Below are 16,596 nucleotides of genomic sequence, written 5' to 3' on the forward strand. Positions count from 1 at the left end.
AATATATAGTGTTCTCCGAAACACAGGCTTTGTTGGATAGAAAAGAAACATTTAATTAAAAAAATGTTGTTTTTAGAAGAGGAACATTTTAAGGAGAGACATACTGCCTTTGTGGCTAATGTTGTTAGGAACTTACGGGGACAGGGGCGGGTATAGGAAAGAGGGAGAGAGAATGGGCAGATTTAAAATGACTTACACACCTTAGAAATAACTGAACATAGTGTCTATCGATAAGAGTAATTTAATGACAGAATGACAGTGTATGCCTCAAACTAAGCTCAGGCCAGTTTTTGTCTTTGTCATAAAATGTGATTAATAAGAAACTCGTTTCCTGCTGGAAAATGCTTCCTGTGAGATCTATATTTTGGTCCACAATGCACCAAAACATTTGTGTCTATTTACCTTGGAAAAAAAATCCCCTTCAGAGATAGCATGTGGAGAGGAGCCATCTGTTTAGGATCACACTCTGAACATGCTGACTCTGTATATGTTAACTGAGAAAATAAGGACTGTTTCTCCGTTTGTCTATTAATGCTATGGTAAAAATGTACACATATTCTAGAATGCATTAGTAGCTGTTAATTAGCTATTGAATAATATATTAGGCCGGGCACCCTGGAGTCAGTGTATTCAGTCAACCTTTTACAGTTTTTACTCTGCCACCAGACTTTGGAACAAGTCCTTAAATGTGTCTTACCTTACAGTATCCGATGTACCAATGAAGAACTAAAGAGCAACACCCCAACCTGAAAGGAAACATTATGTGTTTCATTACAGAGCGATTTTATAGTGCAATAGAAATGCTTGCGAACCAGCCAAGAGGTTTTTTTCCAGGTAAATTTGATGAAGTTTCTTCACTGTACCTTCAAGGTCGCCCTCATATAAAGATAGCAGAGGTAACATCTGGATTTCAAAGAAAATTAATCACTTCTTCTGAAAGCTGTCTGATTACTCTGTTAGAAGGTGTCATTATTAAGAAATTAAAATGAGACTGTCAGTACTCCCTTCCTAAGATGTGATTGGAGCGAAGAACCTTCTGCATTCTATTCTATAGTTTGGCTGTTGTGACCTTGAACATATCTTCTTACCCTTTTAAAACTCATCTAAAGCATGTCTCCTAGAGGTTTGTTGAGGTTTAGAAATACTTTGACATTTTTGGATTAAGTGGTGAGGTGGACGGAGGCTTAAGGAGGCTTGGAGGCTAATGAAATATTTTTATGTTCTTTTCAACTTTCTCCTCTGGAGGATCAAGGATTATTTTATTCTTGGATCATTTACTTATTCACCAAACATTTATTGAGTACCATGGACCTGACCATGACTAGCACCCTCCTCTCTTCCCCTTGTGCTGTGCTAGTAGATGATGCTTCTGAGAACACGGCAAAAAGCTTTTATTTCCTTTATGGAATGTGAGTGCATGGTGGCAGTTTACAAGGACTTTCATCCTGCTGTCTAGGCAAGAGCGGAATATTCTGGCCCTCCATATATGATGAGTACTTTATCATATACTGCTTTATTGCTATTAAATGTTTCACAAGCATTTGTTATTGGAAGGTAAGCTCCTTGAAGGAGGAAATCATGGCTTATTTTTCCTCCATTTCTCTACTAAGTACAAAACAGTAGTAAAGAATTCTTTACCCAGGAATCCACGGATGAATGGGCTTCATAGGACTTGTGAGCTCCTTGAAATTGCAAGAATTATTTTTGCATGTGCAGTGTTCTGTGCAGAGGGTCTATCATTTCATTAGATTCTCAAGATAGTCAGTGGCTCAAAGGCTAGCCACTAGAGGATAATCACTCTGATGGGCTTTAGATGAATACTTGAATGATAGAAACTACTGAAGACAGATATAACCTTGATATACAAGAAAGTGTTGTCATGGTTGGAAGACATGCTTGGTGATGGCTCTCCAGTTCCCTAGCACTGGAGATGGCCAGTTAATAGCTGGCTAACCCATCAGTGATAATATTGTTGGGATGTTGATCTATTCTTTCTGCTCTATTCTGCGATGATAACAATTTTCATTAGAGAATACTTCTAATTCTTCACACTTCCTTCTGACCCCCATATCCATTTTTGCATGACTCACTCATTGGACTATTTTTATACCTAAGGAATCTTTTTGATAGATAACCAGAGGCCTACAAATCAAGCTATGAGAACTATGACTCTAAGAATATGTGTGAAATACTGAATAATAGGCAGGGAACTTGACATGAACTCTAGAAAATAAAGAGAAGGTGGAATGATTTTTGAGTTGAGAATGGAAGAATCAGAAGAGAGCAGTTGACAAGCAGGTTGACACAGTTGCTAATAGATTAAACAGAATAGGATTTAATTGAATACTAAATTGGGCTAGTTACCTTTAAATTTAGGCCTCTGAGCCATTTCAGTTTGTGCTGTAATTTTGCTACTTTCATTCAAAGAAATTAGGACAATGCAACTCCAGAGATGAGTTTCAAAAGTGCACAGTGGTGAAAACACATTCATTTTCGAGTAGGTACCTATACAGATTTGTGCATGAATATATACATGTGTGCAATAACATGTTCTTGCCTCAATACCCATGAGGATATGGATCTATTCACGTGAATCCATTAATTCACACATATACCAGATGTAAGGAAGATTAAATAGAAAATTTTCACTTGCAGGGGCACCTGGGTGGCTCAGTCGTTAAGCGTCTGCCTTCGGCTCAGGTCATGATCCCAGGTCCTGGGATTGAGCCGGGCATCCGGCTCCCTGCTCCACGGGAAGCCTGCTTCTCCCTCTCCCATTCCCCCTGCTTGTGTTCCCTCTCTCACTGTGTCTCTCTCTGTCAAATAAACAAATAAAATCTTAAAAAAACTTTTTTTTCACTTGCAGAGAAATAGAGTATTTTCAAGCAAATATCCAACGGGTGAGAACAATACTTTACATAATCTGCTGATTGATGCCTCTACCAGGGTTAATGTCACAAAACGTCACAGGATGTATAGGAACTGAGTACAGGCAGAACCCAAGCTGACAGTGTCATACCAGGAGATAGTCTAAGTGAGAAAATTCCTAGCTATATCCATTATAATCGGAAGGAAACTGGCTATACTACATGCTCCAGTTTTCCTTAGTACATTGTTAAATCATAATCACCAACAGCCTCCAGTCCCAGTATTTTGGGTTGAGCATGGGACCCTCTAATGAAATGTTTCCTCAAAATGCTTTCTGGCAATCTTCTGAGCTGGCCGTTTTGTTTAGTCTTTAGCATTCTGCAAAGTCTCACTTAGCATCCTTAAGCCTGTGCATTTTTGATGAGTATGGTATTACCATTTTTACATACGTTTTGTAAACTCCTTTGAGGAACACAGAGGGGTACACAGAAGGAAAGAGATGTTGATGAGCTTCTTCCTTTACTTAATCCATCCCCCAGTCTTGCAGGGATCAGTATAAAGCTGTACTGATTTGCCAAGTGTTTTTGCTCCGAAGGGACATCACCTATTTTTAGCAACAAAGAAGTGTTAGGAAGGGGAGGAAAGCATACCTCAGAAGGACAGATCTGAAATGAAGCCCAGAATACTGAGGAGAGTGGAGTGGAAAAGCAAAAGAGTGCCTAGTGAAAGGTCGCTGAAGCGGAGAGTGCAGATCTCATGCTCTGGGTGGTTGTAGGAAAACCTCAATTAAGAGTTCTGTTAATAGAGAATTGGGGAAATGTTATTAAAAGTTCTCTTAGCCAGTCTAATAAAGGAAATCAGGACGTGGCAAGCTGAACTGGTTGTTTAATTTGTTCAGTAATCTGTATTTTTTTTATATTGAAGCAAGCTATCAACACATTTATTGAGCAAGTATACTTATACAAAGCCTTGTGCTAGGAAATGCAGAAGTGGAAGGGTGGGAGGAGGGTATTTAAACAATACAGGATGAGTACATGTTCTCCAAAAACATAGGCGAAGAGATGTGTTAGAAACTGTTGCATGCTTTTTTTGTATCTTATACCGTTTAATCTTTAAAACAATGATTAGGAATCAAAACAATTCCTGTTTTACAGATGAACAGCCTGAGACTCAGAGAAGCTAAGTTCTTCCCTCCCGCCCTCCCTTCCTTTCTTCTTTTTTTCCCCCTCTTTCTTTCAACAAGGTTGAACTCAAAAGGTTAATAGAAAATAGCTCCTTTCTTCCAGGGTTTCACTCTTTCTGAAGGTAGCAGAATCATAGATATATAATAAGTGCTATAGTAGAGGTATGAACCCAGTAATATAGGAGTTTAGAGGATGGGGCATTTCATTATGCTTGGTGATATCAGAGAAGGCTTCCTGGAAGAGGTAACATTTGAGTTGAGTCTAAAAAGATGAGAAGGAGTCCATCTCATAGATAAGGAAGATAAGGCAACAATAACAGTGTGGCAGACACTGTTGGCAGCCCAGTCAACACCCATCGCCTTCTTTCTTTCTGGAAGAGCTGACATTTTGCTCAGGTGTCTTTTCCCCCACACTTGACCTATCCCTACCTTCAGGGTAAGTGCTGATTGGTTTAAGCCAATTATAGTAGGTCCATTACTCTTGTTTGATTAGCTTAGGGGTGGGTGTACCAACCAGTCTGGGCCAATGAGATGTAAAAGGAAATCTGTTTGGAGGGCTTTAGGAAAAGTTTCTTGCTCTTAAGAGGGAAACACTGGAAGAGATTGCCCTTTTTTTGGTCTCTAGGTGTTACTGTGCTTAGAAGGGATGCTTCGAACTACTGCAGCCATTTTATGACAACGAAGGGAGCCGATTTGAGGGCAAATGGAATTTTCTGAGGATGGCAAAGCAAAGAGAGAAAAAGACCAGGGTCTTTGATGACATTGTTGAGTTGCTGGACAACCGTCCCTGCTTTTCAACTTCCTGTTACATGATATTATAACCGTCCTTATTCTATCAGCCAGTCTGAATTGGAGTCTCCTGCACTGGCATCCTCACTGATAATAGAGGAGATGCAAAGGCATGGGGCTCAGAGAGCCACAGGGCAGTTAGAATTTGCCAGTAGTTCATCGTGCCTGAAATGCAGGGTATTGTGGAGTGGAGAGTGAGGCAATGGCTAGAGGTGAAATAGTAGACAGGGATCAAATCATGAAAGGCCTTATGTGTGAGGATCAGATATTTGGACTTTACGTTACAGATAATGGGGAGACACTGAAAAGTTTTAAGCAAGGTAATGGTATAATTAGATTTGTGGTTTGGAGGCATTCCTCTGACTACAGTGTGGAGGACTGAGGTTAGGATACCAAGGTCATTCAGTTCAGGAGCAAATGGATTCCCATGTAGGTTGGTCTCTCTCCTTTATCATTCCATGTTAGCTTGGAAAGACAAAGGTTAAGAAAATATGTGCAAAGTGGAAAATTAGAGGCAGACAGTAAGTGCTTCAGGATTTCATCAAACAAGAATATGTTGGGAGTCATGAAGAGTTTCAAAGAGGGGGTTGGATTTGAGCTGAATATTGAAGGACTTGGAAAACTCAGGTGCAGACTAAAGCATAAAACAATGTAGAGGAATGGCAAGTTAGGCTGAATGGAGAGTTCTAGGTGGGGAGGAATTGTCCCTTGCAACCAAAATGGCAGAAAAAGGAAATGAAACTACTCTAGTTCTGTCACTTAGCAACCATGGAACACTGGGCTCGATGAACTTTTGATTCCTGATTGGTTGAATTGGGATTGCAAACATATGCTTTATTAATATCATCAAGTGATGTCCTACAGATATCTTGTACCCCCCTGATATCATGTGATGAGAAAGACACTTCCTATTTGTGGTATTTGGGGAAAAAAAAAAAACAAGAAAAATGATCAGAAAAACTCCATTTGAGAAACATTCTATAAAATACCTGACCAGTACTCCTCAAAACTGCCAAGGTCACCAAAGGGAAAGAAACACTGAGGAAATGTCACAGACCAGAGAAGTTGTCACAGACCAGTCACATGACAACTGAATGCAGTGTCTCCTGGACTAGGTCCTAGCGCAGAAAAAAAGACATTAATGACAAAACTGGTGAAATTCAAATAAAATTTAGAGTTTAGTTGACACTAATTTCCCAGTGTTGGTTTCTTAATTTTGACAAACTAACCACAGTGATGGGAATAATAACAATAAGGGGCACAGAAACTTGGTGAGGCTACACTGTCATGGCTATCTTTGCAACCTTTCCATAAATCTATAATTATTCCAAAATAAGTTTATTTGAAAACAATATACCCTTCACTGTGCAGTTACGAGGATTGAATGAAAGGATATGTATAAAGCAGCCAGTACAGTGCCTGACACATAATAAGGCTTCCAATGTTCTGTAAACTTGTGATTCTCACTTTTAAGGTGTATAGAAATCACCTCGAGGTGTTTTGTCAGAAATGCAAACAAAATCCCAGGACCTCAGGCTCAGAGATTCTGATTTAGTGGGTTTAGAACAGGGCTCAGGAATAAGAATTTGTAATAGGTGCCCTCTGGGGATCTTGACATGAGGGTTGCTGCTATAGACTGTGGGGATCCTAGGGTGAGAGTTGTATATTCCCCCCATGGGAATGAATGACAACCACCATTCTATTCCTTGCTTCTATGAATAGGACTATTTCAGTCATATCATACAGTATTTGGCTAATTTCACTTAGTATAATGTCCTCCAGCTTCATCCATATTGTTGCAAATGGTAGGATATCCTTCTTTTTTAAGGCTGAATAATATTTGTGTGTGTGTGTGTGTGTGTGTGTGTGTGTGTGTGTGTGTAACATTTTCTTTATCCGTTTATCTGTTGATAGATAACTTAGGTTTTCAATGTATAGACTATTGTGAATAATGATACACTGAACAGGGGAGTGCAGATATCTCTTTGAGATAATGATTTCATGGGAGGAAAATAATGGAGATATAAATGCCTGCCCTATTTACCTCAAATGGGTTGAAGGGAGAAAAAGGGGAAAATGTAGAAGCAAGCTCTTCAAAAACTGTAAGTTATAATTTAAATCATTACAGATTAATTTGGGATGAAAGAGAGGTCTGATTAGGTAGCCATTTAATAATAACAGCAGTGTGGTTGAAATCTAATTTTTATTCACTTCAGCCACCTAAAATTATTCAGCTGCCTTGCCTGCTGAAGCACTCAGATGACCCATAGGACAAAGGCACAGTTCAACCCCTTCAATTACAGAAGAGCTAACTGAAGCTGAGAGGAGATGTGACTGATTCAAGGTCGCAGAGCTAGTTACTAAGAGAATGGATTAGAACCCACTGTTTGGTTTTTTTTTTTAGCTTTATTAAAGTATGTCACAAAAATTGCATATATTTAAGGTATGCAGGTGATTTTTTTAAAAGATTTTTATTTTTAAGTGATCTCTGTGTTCAAATTTGAACTCACAACCCTGAGATCAAGAGTCGCATGCTCCACTAGCTGAGCCAGCCAGGCTCCCCCGTGATGTTTTGATATATGTATACATTGTGAAATGATCACCACAATTAAGCGAATTAATATATCCATCACCTCACATAGTTACCCTCTTTTTTTGTGTGGTAAGAACACTCAAGATTTACCCTTTTAGCAAACTTCAAGTATGTAATAAATACAAGGTTGCTAACTATAGTCACCATGCTATACATTACATCCCCAGAACTTAGTCATCTTGCAAAGCTGAAACTTGGTACCCTTTGACCAACATCTTCCCATTTCCCCCCTCCCCTTAGCTCCTGACAACCACCATTCTATTCCTTGCTTCTATGAATAGGACTATTTCAATCATATCATACAGTATTTGGCTAATTTCACTTAGTATAATGTCCTCCAGCTTCATCCATATTGTTGCAAATGGTAGGATATCCTTCTTTTTTAAGGCTGAATAATATTCGTGTGTGTGTGTGTGTGTGTGTGTGTAACATTTTCATTATCCGTTTATCTGTTGATAGATAACTTAGGTTTTCAATGTATAGACTATTGTGAATAATGATACACTGAACAGGGGAGTGCAGATATCTCTTTGAGATAATGATTTCATTCTCTTTGAAAATATTTGCTAGAGGTGGAATCGCTGGATCATTTTTGAGGAACTTCCATACTGTTTTCCAGAGTGGCTGCACCAGTTTGCGTTCCCACTGGTGGTGCACAAGGGTAGAAGCCACTCTTGCAAGCTCCTGTTCAGGTTGTTGTTTCTGCTGTCAGATGATCATTGGATGCCACAGACTTTTCATGTGGACTCTGGAAAGTGAGAAAGGATGTCTGATTTCTTGAGGAGGTTGCCAAAAGTTTGTTGACCTAAGTTCTGATGATAGGTTTGCTCTTTGCTCACTGTGTTCTAGAATAACTTTTCACTTCAGCTAGAGTAAAAAAGGATCATTTGAATAGGAAAATGGCCCTTTGTGGATGTTCTTCGGTCATACTCAGCATCCACATTCTCAGCCATATCAGCATGTGCATCAACCCGAAAAAGCTCCCCAGGCTTTCAGAATTCTGACTGACAAAGCAGACACACCCTCCTGCCCTGGTTCAGCTTAACCACATTACCATGGCCACACCACTTATAAGTCTGCCATTCCAAGGTAGTGTGGAACCCAGGGCTACTTCTAGGAAAAATAGAAACCAAGGCATTTCACTGTCTTCCATATCTGTCTAACTTGATAGAAGTGAAGTCAGATTTAGATTAAGGTCTTCCTCTCAGCACATTTTGCCTTGCCCCTCTGTTCACATTGTAGCTTCCTGGGCTATACTCTGAGAAGTAGGGGTGAGTGTGCCTACCCATGTTTCCTAAGGCTGTCTGTGAGTCTCCATCATCCTTTGGGGTTTCGATTACAAGATGGCAGGGCAGAAAATAGACTTTCACGGAGTCTCCACTTTCTTTCCTGCCCCCCCCCCCATTGCCCTGATGCCTTCTCCCCGCCTAGAAGGGGTTTTTCCTTCCACCTTATGCACTGGGAAATGCCCTTGCATTATAAATTATGTCCTTCCTACTCTGTGACTTATGGTAAAAACACTTTACTCTGAATATTCCATGTTTTGGACTTACTAATAATGTTCTTTTTACAACAAATCCTGGCTCTTGAAATAAAGCTGTAGCTCTAACAGTTGCTTTCTCTGCAATAATCTTTATTTAAGAACCTATCATGAAATCCAGAAATTAAAAACTGAAGAGGGGCAGGGAGTGAGGTGCTGGGCTGAAAGCAGGGCAGTTATGTTAAAATGTGCATTTTGACTGATGAGACCCCTCAGCCTCCTTCCTTATCCATTTACATTCTCGCAGAAAGCTACAGGAGCATGAGCTCTACCACAGTGAGGGACTAACCAAGAAAGAGGAGGTTTGGGATTCAGGAAGCAGCAGAAATGGGTGAAGGATTCTCAGGATGGTGCCGAAGGAAGATCCCAGGATGACAGCTGTGTGTTTAGGCCTAGAAAGCAACCAGTTCAGACCGGAAGGGGGGGTGGAGGGCTCCAGGGAAAAATGATCATCATCTTGCTATCACCAAATGAAAAGTTGAATTCAATTGCTCTTAAAGGGTATGGGAAAATCTAGCCCACTAGAACAACACAACAACAACAAAATCTTAACCAATTCTAAGGAAGAACAATTATTGACTTCAGAGAAAAAAAGTTGCACAGAGAGAAAGAGGTAATCGTAGTCAACTGCGTAACTCAGCAATAAACAATATTTAAATATTTAATAAAGTCTGAGTCTTGCTTTGATTAAAAAAGAAAACATGGAATATAATTATGATAGAAAAACAAGGAGAGGAAGGTGGATGTAAGTGAGCTATATCATCACCAAAATAGTGTGGTAAGTCGATGGTTAGTGTCCAAAATCCATGAATCAAGACAGGAATTTAAACACATTAGTTGGAAATGTGAAGATGACAACAAAGAGATACAGATAAAATATTTGAAAATATTTGCTATTAGAAAACAGAATATAACCCCCAATTTTTTATGGTTCTTTTCAATGATACTGTCTCTCCAACAAAAACTAAAATCCACCTAACAAATCAGTTTAGAGATCAGTGTATTGTGTGTTTAAAAGCTTAAACTAGCAAAAAACAAACACAAACCAAGACACTTGAAATTGCACCAGAACCAACCCGATTTTTCACTTGGTTTAAGGTCCCTGATCTACTTCTCATCTAATCTTGGAAGAACTTGGGGGAGATGAAGTTTTCACATGTGCCATCATCAACACCCTCAGTTAAACTGATATGCCAACCTTTCTAGGGTTGCAAGCAACAACTGATAGAGAGTGATTGTAAGCTTCTGATGATTCCACCTTCTTTCTGCTTTCAGGTTTCTTTCTTTCTTTCTTTCTTTTCTTTCTTTTCTTTTCTTTTCTTTCTTTCTTTCTTTCTTTCTTTCTTTCTTTCTTTCTTTCTTTCTTTCTTTCTTTCTTTCTCTCTCTCTCTCTTTCTTTCTTTCTTTCTCTCTCTCTCTCTCTCTCTCTCTCTTTCTTTCTTTCTTTCTTTCTTTCTTTCATTTGGGAGAGAGAGAGAGAGAGCATGAGAATGGGGAGAGAGGAAGAGGGAGAGGGAGAAGCAGACTGCCTGCTGAGGGACTCGATCCTAGGACCCTGGGATCATGACCCGAACCGAGGCAGACGCTTGACTGACTGAGCCACCCAGGCACCCCAGGTCTTTCTCTTTTTACCTCAAACCTGTGACACTTTGTGGAAATCTGCATCATGATTCTTGCTATTTCCAAAGATTCATGACAGAAACTACTGAACATATGTAGTTCTAGCAGCTCCTAATTGTAGATGATAAAATAGCAACAAATCTTATTTATCCATATTTACTTATATTGCCTGGTAAACACAATTAACTGTCTTAGATATAATACTTAATTGGTATAATTGTTGCACTTGAGAAAGCCATATGGTTTGTGACTAAATATAGTGATTCCATCTCAGTGCCCTCTTTTTTTTTTAAGAATTTTTTATTTATTCATTTGAGACAGAGAGATACAGAGAGAGAGAGAGCAGGAGCAGAGGGGAGAGACTGAGGAAGAGGGAGAAGCAGACTCCCTGCTGAGCAGGGAGCCCGATGTGGGGCTCGATCTGGAGATCATGACCTGAGCTGAAGGCAGATGCTTAACCATCGGAGCCACCCAGGCGCCCCTCAGTGCCCTCTTGTATATCTGTTGACTAGATTCTTTTGCTTCTCATGTTTGCAATGAAAATAGCTCTCATCACTGAGTAGATGTTTCAGTGCAATATCGCACCATGACCACATTTATTCGATGCACTTAACTTTTGTACCGGTATCATGACATGCCGTCTGCAGAGTAGCACTCTCGTCGTTCATGTTTTGCTTGTCCTTGTTGTTTACAGCCAGTTAAGGGTTTGTATCTGGTACTTCTCTGAAGATCCCTACCAGAACACTTCACTCTTGTCATCTTCAGAAGTTCCCTTTGGTCAACTTTCTCTGCCTTCTCTTTTTTCTGAGAACTTCATTTCAGTCTCCTAGTCTTTGTGAACTCTTCTCTGATATCTCATTAGCATTTTCCCTACAATTTCTCAGGGTTCTTCCCATGTTAGCAGTTTTTGCATTTCTTCAGAATTTTTAAATATTTGATTAGGTAGCTCAATATTAACAATACATAAATTTTTGATACACATAAGAGGAGTAAAAATACTTCTGTGCACTCTGTTAGTTTAGGGGTGCTAAAATTTAATGTTACCTAGTAAAAATTCTAAGCTGATTCTGTCAGATTAAGTAAATAAAATCCTAGGAACGTACCCAATTCTTATAGTTACCCGTTACCTGTCAATGTAGTATTTATAAATTAATAGTCATGGAATTTCACTTGACTATGGAATGCTGGCACAGTCTGGAATGAGCATGTGAAAGCCATCTCAGATTTTCAGATGGCTGACTGCCTGGCTGGGGAAAAAATTGTAGAGAGATAACTAAATAGATGGATACGTAGATTAGTCTGATGTCTTGGCTTTCTTCCTCCAAAGTGTTCTTGAGTTACCCATTCAGTGATCTGGAAGGCTAACAATGCCAGAAAGCTGAGTTCTCTAATTTATACAATTTTATAGGTATGTAATATTTCAGGAATATAAAACATTTGAAAATGTGAATTTACAAAGAGATTCAAGCATGATTATTTATTTTACAAAAAGAGTTACCCAGAGTCCTTATTTAAGGAACATTAGATCTCATGTAATGTGCAAGGCTTACCAGTCCTGTATATGTATTACTCCTGTAGTTTTCTTTTGGGATTGATATATTTTGTCCTCCCTAAATTGTTGACTGCCAGCAGTCCCAGGGATCAAGTTGAATACACACTGAGTTTAAAAATACGTATTTACTGAGGTGGTTGCTCTATAATTTTACCTTTGTGCACTGAGCTTCTATCTGACAGTTAAGTCCCAGGAAATGAAATATGGCAACATTACTGGATATTTTATAAAACCATTTTATCAAATGAAAGTTTACTTGAAAAACAAACAGGTTTTTTTATTTTAATGAAGTTTTTTTTTTTTAAGATTTGTTTATTTTAGAGAGAGAGAGAATCTCAAGCAGACTCCGCACTGGCATGGAGCCTGACATGGGGCTCGATCTCACAACCCTGAGATCATGACCTGAGATGAAACCAGGAGTCAGATGCTTAACCAACTGACCCATCTAGGTGCCCCAAGGTTTTTTTAAATATGAAGTATAGAGAAAATAACAAAAACCAATGAACCCATTATCAGATTTAATAAATACTAAAATGCTGTCATATTTTCTTATAAAATGTTAAGAGATACTCCTAATTTTCTTCTTCTTCTCCTTAAGAGATAACCACTGTCCTGAAATTGGTGTGTATGGGTCATTCAATGTTTTTGTGTTTAAAAAAATTACATAAATATCATAAATAATATATTCCATGGTTTTATGTGTTTCAAAATGTTAAATAAATGGTATCATGCCATATAAATCCTTTTGCAACTGGCATTTCCCATTTGGCATTAGGTTTTTGAGATTTATCCATGGAGATATAGTTCATTCATTTGAACTGAGATATAGAATCTATTGTAAGCCAGTTATTTATCCCTTCCCTTACCAAAGATGCCAAGATTGTTTTCACTTGTTTTGTTATTACAAATAGTGTCATAGTAAACATCCTTATGCATTTCTCCTTGTGCACATGGACAGGAGTTTCTCCAAAGCAGTGACTCTCAAACTTGGGCATGCATCAAAATCACCTCAATTGCTTATTAAAACAAAAATTCCTGACTCTGGAACTGTATTCCCTCCACCATTATATAGAACCTGCTAAGTCCGGGCTTCCGTAGCTAAGAGCTCCAGATCCATGCCATTTTTGTCATGATTTGTATTAGCCAAATATATTTCCACATGTTGCCTTTTTGGCCATCTAATTGAGATAACTGTACAATGTATCATCTAACTCAGGACTCTTCTGAGTCTGAAAGGGAGCATTATAATTATAACATGACACCCTACTCATCACCCAATTTTGGATCAAAGCCTCTTGTGACTGCCTCTGACTGGGAAAATATGATTAGGAAAATTTGTAATTTAACAGATCTGCACCTAACAGTGAAGCAGTCTGGGAAATGTGGCTTTGTGGATTCTAGTTTAGGAAGGTACCCTTACTATGTTTAGAAATATCAAGATTAGCCAAAATCCTTCAAAAAATTTTGAACAGGCCTACTTAACAATGATTGTGTTGTAATTATTTTAAGTTTTCTTCCTTTCTTTCTTTCTTTCTTTCTTTCTTTCTTTCTTTCTTTCTTTCTTTCTTTCTTTCTTTCTTTCTTTCTTTCTTTCTTTCTTTCTTTCTCTTTCTTTCTTTCTCTTCTTTTTTTAATTTGTCTTATTCCACTGGCTAGGACCATCAGAAGAGTGTTGAACAGCTGTGGTAATACCAATCCATTTTTCTCTTCTTTGTCTTAAAAGAAATGCTTCTAAAGTTGTGTTATTAATTATGTTTTCCGTAGTGTTTTAAAATATGCTTTGTCAAGTTTAAGAAATTTCCTTTTATTTCTGATTTTCTGAGGGTTTTTCTTTTTACAATAACTATCTGTTAAATTTAACAATGCTTTTTTATACATAGTAAGGTAATTATTTTTTCTCCTTTAGTCTACAAATGTATTAAAATACATGAAAAGATTTTCTAATATTAAACCAGGCTTGAATTTTTTTTTTTTAATTTTATTTATTTGACAGAGAGACACAGCGAGAGACGGAACACAAGCAGGGGGAGTGGGAGCTGGAGAAGCAGGCTTCCTGCTGAGCAGGGAGCCCAATGCAGGGCTCCATCCCCGGAGCCTGATGTGGGGTTCAATCCCAGGACCCTGGGACCATGACCTGAGCCAAAGGCAGGCGTTTAATGACTGAGCCACCCAGGTGCCCCAAATCAGCCTTGAATTCTAGGTATAAATTTCTACTTCATAGTTATATCTATGTATGTCTGTCACTGTATGTTTGTATATAAAGTATAAATAATTGGTTTTTGTGTACTAATACATTCTTTAGGATTTTTGTAAATATGTTCATGAATGAGCTGAGTTACAGATTTCCTTTCTAATACTGTATTTTTTCAGTTTTGGTGTCATGTTATGCTATCCTCATTAAAATGGGTTGGGAACATTTCTATGTTTCTTGTATTCTCTGGAAATTTTTAACATAATGATAATTGAAAGTTTGACTGTGATCCCCTATAGTCATCTGGCTTGGTGTGATTTTTTTTGGCGGGGGAGTATAGATTTTTAATTATCAGTTCCATTTCCTTAATTAATATAGATCTATTCAACTTTTGATTTTCTGTGAGTCTGTTTTGGTAAGTTATCTTTTTCTAGAGAACAATTCAAATTTTGTTATGTTCCCAGATTTACTGACATCAAGCTACTCAACCTATTTTCTTATGATTTTTAAAAATGTCTATTGTAGGGGCACCTGGGTGGCTCAGTCGTTAAACGTCTGCCTTCAGCTCAGGTCACGATCCCAGGGTCCTGGGATCGAGCCCTGCATCGGGCTCCCTGCTCAGCGGGAAGCCTGCTTCTCCCTCTCCCGCTCCCCCTGCTTATGTTCCCTCTCCCGCTCCCCCTGCTTATGTTCCCTCTCTTGCTGTGTCTCTCGCTGTCAAATAAATAAAATAAAAGCTTTTAAAAAAATATCAATTGTATTTGTGTCCCCCTTTACTTTCATATCTGTTTTATGTCTTCGTGTTTTCCCCCATGATTAGTCTTAATCACAAAATAGTTCATTTATTTTTTTCTTTTCAAAAAACAAGTTTAAGGTTTGTTTCTATTGTTTCTTTGTTTCCCATTTCATTAATTTCTGCTTTTATATTTATTTTTTTCATTCCACTAACTTCCTCCTAATCTCTTGAGTCATTACTTTTTAATTGTTTCTGTTTTATAATTTGTTCATTTAGCTGTGTCCCGCACATTTTGAAATTCACTCTTTTCTTTGTGAATCAGTTTTAAATATTTTATAATTTTCATTGTAAGTTCTTCTTTTACTCATAAATTATTTAGGAGTACGTTGAAAATTTCCAAATATATGAAATATTTTTAGATTTTTTTTTTTGGTTACTGATTTCTAAACTTACTACATTTTGAATAGATATTGTAGTCTGTGTGATATTTTCCTTGGTGATATTTGAGGTTTGCCTTTGTCCTAATATGTGGACAGCTTTTATAAATATTCCATTTTTATGTTAAAAAGAATGTAAGTTTTCTAATTGTTGCATGTGTTATTTCATGTAATTATTGTCATTAGAGCAAGTCTGTTAATTGTGTCATCATATCATTTACAGCCTCAATGTTTTTTGTCTTTTGATTACAGAGGCACATTAAAAAATCAATCATGATTATAGATCTTTTCCTTTATCATTATAACTCTGTTTTCCCTGTATATTTTGAAGCTATGTTGTTAGGTTTATACAAGTTCAGAATTATTTTGTCTTTTAGTGATTTAATTTTTTATTTTTATGTATCTCTAGTAATACTGTTTTTCTTCATATATTATTTTTTGCTTGATATTAATATAAATATCTTTTTGTTAGCGTTTGCCCGGTATGTTTTCCCGTCATTTATTTTTAACTTTTCTGTGTCCTTATGGTTTAGCTGTGGCTCTTAGAGTCAACAGATAACTGGATTTTATTTTTAAATCCAACCTGAATCTCACATGTCCAATATTGAAATTCCTTCTTGTTTTAATATCCATGAAATGTGACATTATTGTTAATATTGTTGATGTTGATGTTTTACCAGTTTCTTACCTCTTCGTTGCTTCTTTTAAGTCCATTCTTTCCTTTTAGGTTCAATTTCCTTTTTTCTTAAAGTACACCCTTAAGTAGTTCTTTCAGCAAGGGTATCTGAATGACTTGGTGTCTCCCTTGAGAATTTTCTCTACTCAGTGCTCTGGGCAGATAACAACTTAACTGCTTTGCTGAGCTGGTGGATAGAGTTTTCTCAGTTCGGTTGCCACAGTCAAAGCAGTCCTTTAAGGACAGCTGCCACCTTTCTCCTGCTTTTTACCCAAAGCTCTATTTCCTGCCTCTGTGCCTTACAGCTTCCAGGCTCTAGGACCCATTCTTAGATTTAATACCACTTCTTCATAATGTCTCCTGCTGCTCTGGCTTATATTCCTGCCGTATTCCTGTCACTTGGGGGAAGTC

General features: G+C 37.9%; 1 long non-coding RNA gene across 2 annotated transcripts in view; it reads left to right on the plus strand.

Annotated features, from left to right (window-relative positions):
• The window catches only part of LOC112809080 (uncharacterized), an 81,021-nt gene that overhangs the window by 22,500 nt on the left and 41,925 nt on the right, over window positions 1-16,596 (plus strand). The window contains exon 3 of one of the 2 annotated variants that reach the window (XR_012375766.1): window positions 14,139-14,841. The exons of the other annotated variant lie outside the window; for it this stretch is intronic. This is a non-coding gene — a long non-coding RNA (uncharacterized lncRNA). Of the gene's footprint in view, window positions 1-14,138; window positions 14,842-16,596 lie in introns of those variants that run through there. 2 annotated transcript variants of the gene reach the window in all.

Source organism: Callorhinus ursinus, unplaced genomic scaffold (genome assembly GCF_003265705.2).
Source record: "Callorhinus ursinus isolate GAN/ISIS: 27379988/994484 unplaced genomic scaffold, GSC_fseal_2.0 scaffold56, whole genome shotgun sequence".
In the NCBI taxonomy this organism is placed as follows: domain Eukaryota; kingdom Metazoa; phylum Chordata; class Mammalia; order Carnivora; family Otariidae; genus Callorhinus; species Callorhinus ursinus.